We start from the raw sequence: 7,500 nt of genomic DNA, 5'->3' as shown, positions 1-7,500 counted from the left end.
TACATTGTATAAGATTATGTTAATGCATATCTAAAAGAACGCATTTTTACACATTGTGTGTATGTGTGTGTGTGTGTGTGTGTTTGTGTGCGTGTGTGTGTGGGTGTTTTTGCTATACCCTAATGGATATATCGGAATAATCAAGTCCGTGGTAACCAGTTAAAACCTGAAAGGAGTTACTGAATCAATAAAGTACATGCAGTACTTAACCCCTATTGGACACAATATTAAAGATATTCAATACTGAATTCATAATTGGATAATACAGCAGCAATCATATGTCATGAACTGAATTAGGAAGTTTAATCTTTGATATTTAAATTATGTTGATTTAACTCTACATTGGGCTACATGGTTGTGTTCAATATTATTAACTTGAAGTATCTAGTGTATAAGACAAATTATTTTAACCAGGAATATCGTAAAGGTTAAAAGTGGATAACTAACACAGTCATGATTTACACATAGCCCCAATAGAACACTAGTATAGTGATACTAGATCTTAAATAGAAATAAATCATTCGTCTATTACTATGCTAATACTATGAAGAGTTAGAATATTTTTATTTTCATGAGTTATCAGGTTTCCTGCTGGAAAAAAAAAATGGGTTTATTGCCTATAATTTCAATCACTTGCATATAGGTGTCAGCATTTACTACGACCAAGAGAAAGTGTTTGACAACTGCCACCTTCCTTCCAAGGATTTGCTGAGATACCCAGAGGTTTAGGTGATATATATATATATATATATGTGTGTGTGTGTGTGTGTAAATATATATATATATATATATATATATATTTATATATATATAAATATATATATATATATATATATGTATAAATATATAAATATATATATATATATATATATGTATATATATATATATATATATATGTATATATATATATATATATATATACATATATAATATATATATATATATATATATATATAGTATACTTATTCTAAAGAGACTGCATGAAAGTATTGATGAAAAGCTTAGAGATGAACACGCAGGATTCAGAAAATGTAGAACTTGCACTGACCAAATTTTCATTTTGAAACATGAACAGTACTGAGTAGAATGTAGAAATCCACTTTTGATGCCATTTGTAGACTATGAAAAATCCTTTGATAGTGTGCACTGGCCAATTTTGGGGAGAGTCCTGCGTTTTTATGGAATTCTTCTTAACTATGTAAATTTGATTAAGTTTATTCATGAGCATAGCAAATGCAAAGTTAATGTTAATTGAGTCTTATTAAATGAACTTCCACTGCACAATGGAGTATTCCAAGGGAATGTGCTGTCACCTATGTTGTTTATCCTCCTCATGAATTTTGAAATGCGTAGAACAGTCAGATATGGTGGAGAAGGATTGGAATGGACTGTTGATAGGAATTTTGCATGCTGGTGATGCTCTCCTTGTTAGCAGAGCACCACAGGATTTGCAATAGAGAACAGTATATGCAATGGAGGATGAAATATCATTGGAAGGTGAAAGAATTAATCTGGTAGAATCATTCAAGTATCAAGGAAATAAGATCCCCAATACAGGGTCTTTAGAAATAGAGTTGAGTGAAAGATTGAAAAAAAAAGAATCAGACAAAGGCCAGGTTAAGCAAACTTTGGAAATCAAATTGCCTGAAATTACATTTAAAAATTAGACTATATATCAATTTAGTGAGATATGTGTGGTAAAACAATGAAACAATTTCCAATAGATTTAGTACATTTGAGAAAAAAAAACCTCAGACGTATATGGAATCAAATGGCAGGACAGGATTAGAAATGAAACTATAAGAGACATTACTCAAGTTCCATATGTATATAAGATTAGGATAAAAAGCAGATGGAGATGCTTTCGGCATGCTCTTTGCACCCCCAATAGAGATTAGTTCACCAAACGTTCATCTTGGCTCCAAAAGGCACTAGAAGAGTTGTAAGACCCAGGTCTACAATGAGGAGAACTATGAAGAGTGAAATGGGAGATGATGATTGGAATTAGAACCTCAAGATAGAGACAACTGGCAAAATCTAACAGAGGCCCTTTACATCGATAGGTGTAGGAGGAGATGATGATATACTATATAAATACTGTATAAATACTATATAAATACACTTACAATGTATAATATAATTACACAGGACCAGTTATATATAAACTTTACAATATAAAATGTGCATACATTAACACAATCCACTCTGAAATTAAACACAATAATATCACCAATGATTGAACCTTACTATACATGGTATATGTTAGAAAGAAATAACTATTCATGTTTGAGAGGAAATTTGTAGTGGCTGGATAGTTACTGGTGAGAGGACTGGCTGAAGCACAAATCTTGTGGGATGTCAGGCTTGATCTCCCATTTCTATGCATTACTAGGACTTATATGTAATATCTTAATTCATTCAGAGATCTTCTGTTAAACCTTCTTGTAGCGCAGGGGTAAGGTCTAGCGGAGGCCTCTCACGACGTTAGGTTGCTAACTTGGCCATTTGAAGTTTTGTCCATTCGTCATCCAATGAGGCAACACTCTTGGGTAACTCTGTGAACCTCCTCTCCTAACATTAAGAAAAAGAAATAATTTGTAGTCTAAAGCCTTCATGCAACTTCCAACTAATTGGAAACATGATGCATATAGCAAATCTTTTAACAAAAATTACTATGTTCTTCGTAACAAAACTATGTTAAAAGAAAATTTGATTCTTTAAAATAACATAAATTTACATATATGGAACTGAATGGGAATCAAATGAATGACAACAGTCTTATGTAATTTACATATATTTACTTAATCCTACATGAGTGGAACTTACCTTATGAGCATCCTATATATCTTTTGAATACACAAGTGAAATGTGTGAATAAGATAATCTGTTTATGTTAGACCAGCTCCCCCCAAAGAGATGAATTACTCCGGGCCTTGTTCTCATTATTAATACTAAACTGATTTTCATGGTTCGTCCAATTCTTGACACATGGTTGGAACGACGGTTGAAACTTCATGCTCAAGGAGAGTTTACGACTGATAACATTAAAATGTTCACTGAGCAAATCGGATCAATCAAGTTTCTTCACCTCTCTATCTCTTAAGTACTTTCGAATATGTTCAGGAAATCCTCGTAAATATTGTTTCAGCACTACCAGTTCTTCCAAATCAGCCATCTCTCTTACTATAGCAGCCTCTATATATCTCTTAAAATATTGTCGTACCTCATAAACGTAATCTAGGAAAGTCATTTTCTCATCGTTCCGTAAATATCGGAATCTTTTATTCTAATGTAAAGGGGTCATTTGATATACTTGCTGCACGCTCCTCATAACTTCTTGATACTCCTTCCTAAGATAAGGCAAGATACACACTGCGTCCTTTTCCAATAAGGACACTGCAATAGCACAGGCCATTTATATATATATATATATATATATATATATATATATATATATATATATATATATATATATATATATCCTATAGGTATCTCTCTCTTTCTCTCTCTCTCTCTCTCTCTCTCTCTCTCTCTCTCTCTCTCTCTCTCTCTCTCTCTCTCTCTCTGGAACAAATCTGCGGAAAACATCAGCAAAATAATAGAAGAAATTCCAAAGAAGATCCAAGTGATAAAGAGACTTATAAAGAAAGTCTACATCAATCAACACATTCCATCAAAGAACAATAACAAGTTCAATATGGTGAATATGCTGGTTGATGCATTGGGAAAAAGAATGCCAAAATGGTGTAATACATGTAAGATATGGTACTCCATTAATAATCCTCAACAACTGATTAGAAAATGTAATGCCTGCCAACACACCCTACATGTGCTGAAATACAGCAAAAAATAAAAAAATTGAGACACAAAGGTATTCTGCTCAACATGCTTAGTCTGGGTAAAAAATATAATCAAGTCGAGACTAAATCTGCAAATAGTAGAAGAAGAAGAAGAAGAAGAAGAAGAAGAAGAAGAAGAAGAAGAAGAAGAAGAAGAAGAAGAAGAAGAAGAAGAAGAAGAAGAAGAAGAAGAGAAAAATGAACAGGATATGTGTAAGGATGCAGAGGAAATCATTGATACAACTTATGATGCCATCCAACAATATACTTATGAAGAAATAAATTATCAGATGGAAACAAATACTAGACCCAAGAGACTCTACCCGGACCTACATACTTTTAGGGAAGAGCAAGATCAAGAAAAAAAAGAAAAGAAAGATATAGTCTGTAATATGCTGAAAAGAGGGAATTGCAGATTTGGCGGAAGATGCTACTACAAGCATCCAAAGATATGCCATAATTATGAAATATATGGTAAATGTGCGTATTTAGACGGATATGGAGACGAATGCAGAGATCTCCATCAAAAATATGCAAAACCCTAAAAGAAGGAAAAGGATGCAGTTTCAACAAAAAATGTCGATATATGCATCCTGCAACTATGAATGAGAGTAAGAAAACTCAGCAAACTGAAAAGAAAAATGAAAGCAAAAATGAAACAAAAAAAGAAACAAAAAAGCAGGCCACGTATATACCGCACTATGCACCAAAAACCCCAAGATATGAGGCCTTTCAACCCAAATCTGCACAATCAGAGCCCAACTACAAAGAATGCATCTATAATGTCAGGGGTTGGTGCAGATATGGGGATAATTGCAGGTATATACACAAAAATAAATATGAAGGCGAAAGAACAAATATAATAGAAAAGTTGGATTTTTTAATGGCAGAATTCAGAGAAATGAAGAAAAGAATATCATATCAGAACAGGAAGGAAGCATGGGAGAATCCATATTATTACCAATATTAAATAATGGGGATAAAACACGAACCATAATAGTGATGATTGCACAGGGTTTAGTCACGAGTAACTCTAAAAGGAAAATAGAGTTCCTAGAAGAACTAACCCAAATTGAAAAAAATAGATATATTAAATATAAGTGAAACATGGTATTCCCAAGAGACTGGTAGTGATGACCAGATAAAGGGTTTCCAAACTTATAGATCAGACAGAAAAAATAGGAATCAAGGGGGAACCGCAATATATGGAAGAGACATAAATCAAGGAAAAGTCTGTGAATTGGAATTTGAAAAACTAGTGAATATTGTAGTTTACAGACCCCCAAATACTAAGGAGTTTGACATAATAATAGAAAAAATAAACGATATATGTAGAAACCATAAAGACTGGAATATACTCCTATCCGGAGATTTTTAGCTTTCCTTTCGTAGATTGGAAAGAACGGATAGAAGAAAGTGGTTGTATGTATACATATAAAAAAGAGAGTAATATTAGCGCAGAAGATAAGAGGTAATTTGAAAAGCTTCAAGATATGCTATTAGAATATAATATGCAACAAATAAACCACATTCCAACAAGAAAGAAAAATGTGCTAGATCTAGTATTAGTGAATGAGGTGAATTATGTTAAAGAAATAATAGTGTATAACACAAGAATTTCAGACCACAATGTCATAGAATTGATAGTTCATTCCAAAGCAAGTGATCACAGAATTAATAAAAGCACAAAACTTTGGGATGGATATGGAAAATATAATTTTTACAGTAAGATTATAAAATGGTCAAAAATAAATGAAGAACTGAATAAAGAATGGAAAAATTTATTTGTAAGTGATAATATACAGGTAAATACGGACATACTGTACAAAATACTGGATAAAATTGTTGAAAAATATATACTGAAAAAAACAATAAACAAAAGACGTGCATACCAAGAGACAGAAGGATCTTATTTCAGAAAATTAGAAAGTGGAAGAAAAATCTTTCAAAAGAAAAAAATGTGTGGAAAATGATTGAAATAAAATGTAAGATAGAAAATACAGAACAAAAGATTATACAGTCGAAAGAAAATGAAAAAAATGACTTAGAAGAAAGGACACTTCAAAATATAAAAAGAAACCCCAAAGTACTTTAATCCTATGCAAAAAAGATGAATAAAGGGAGAATAGAAATAGGCCCTCAAAGAATTGAAGGACGGCTAACAAATGAAAAAAAGGAAATATGCAACATATTAGCAGAAAGATATAAAAGTGAGTTCACGCCAAGAATTGCGAATGAGAATAATGAAACAGAAATGAGAGAAGAAAATGTTGAATATCTAACGGATATAGATATTAATGAAGCAGATATTGTCAAGGCTATAAACGAAATTAAAAATTGATCGGCAGCCGGACCAGATGGAGTTCCAGCGATTTTGTTAAAAAAAACTGCAAACACTATCGCGAAGCCGCTTGCAATACTGCCAAGACAAAGTGTAGATATGAGCGAGATATATGTTAAACATGAATTACCTTATATAACCCCTATCTTCAAAAGTGGATCAAGACTAGAGGCAAGCAATTATAGACCTGTTAGTCAAACATCACATATTATGAAAGTGTATGAGAGGGTAATAAAAAAGAAAATAATGGATCATTTGGTTAAAAATAATCTATTTAATATAGGTCAACACGGTTTTGTGCCTGGAAAAAGTACACACACCCAACTGATAGCACACTATGAAAACATATACAAAAATATGATAAATGAAAAAGACAGATGTGATCTATCTAGATTTTGCAAAAGCCTTTGACAAGGTAAAGACTAATGTATAAGAGTAAAAAAATGAGAAAGCATAATATTGGGGGAAAGATAGGAAAATGGGTAAAAGAATTCATGCAAAACAGAAAACAGATAGTGGTTGCAAATGACGAGAAATCGGATGAAGCTCAGGTAATATCTGGCGTGCCACAAGGTAGGGTTTTAGCTGTACTGCTGTTTGTTATTATGATCTCAGACATAGACTGTGATGTTGAAAACTCTGTAGTGAGAAGTATCACCGATGACACAAGAATAAGTAGAGAAATTACTTGTGATGAAGATAGGAACTCAGTACAAAGAGATCTAAACAAAATATATGTATGGGCGGAGATAAATAGGATGGTATTTAACTCCGATAAATTTGAATCAATGAATTATGGAAACAGAGAAGGAATGGTATATGCATACAAAGGACCTAATAACGAGACAGTCACAAACAAGGAAGCAATTAAAGACCTTGGTGTAATGTTAAAAAGGAATATGTTATGCAACGACAAAATAGCAACACTGTTGGCTAAATGTAAAGCAAAAATGGGAATGTTATTCAGACACTTTAAAACAAGAAAAGCTAAGCACATGACTATGCTTTACAAAACTTATGTATGTAGTACACTCGAGTATTGCAATGTGATATGGTACCAACACTACCAAAAGGATATTGTACAAATAGGGAGTGTACAAAGGTCCTATACTGCTAGAATAGAAGAAGTTAAGGACCTTGACTACTGGGAAAGACTGCAAATTTTAAAACTATACAGTCTAGAAAGGAGAAGAGAACACTGCATGATAATACAAGCATGGAAGCAAATAGAAGGAATTACTGAAAACATCATGGAGCTAAAAATATCAGAAAGAGCAAGCCAAGGTAGATTAATAGTGCCAAAAAATATACCAGGAAAAC

This window comes from Palaemon carinicauda, chromosome 4, assembly GCF_036898095.1.
Source record: "Palaemon carinicauda isolate YSFRI2023 chromosome 4, ASM3689809v2, whole genome shotgun sequence".
Lineage (NCBI taxonomy): Eukaryota > Metazoa > Arthropoda > Malacostraca > Decapoda > Palaemonidae > Palaemon > Palaemon carinicauda.
This window is presented reverse-complemented; position numbering follows the sequence as displayed.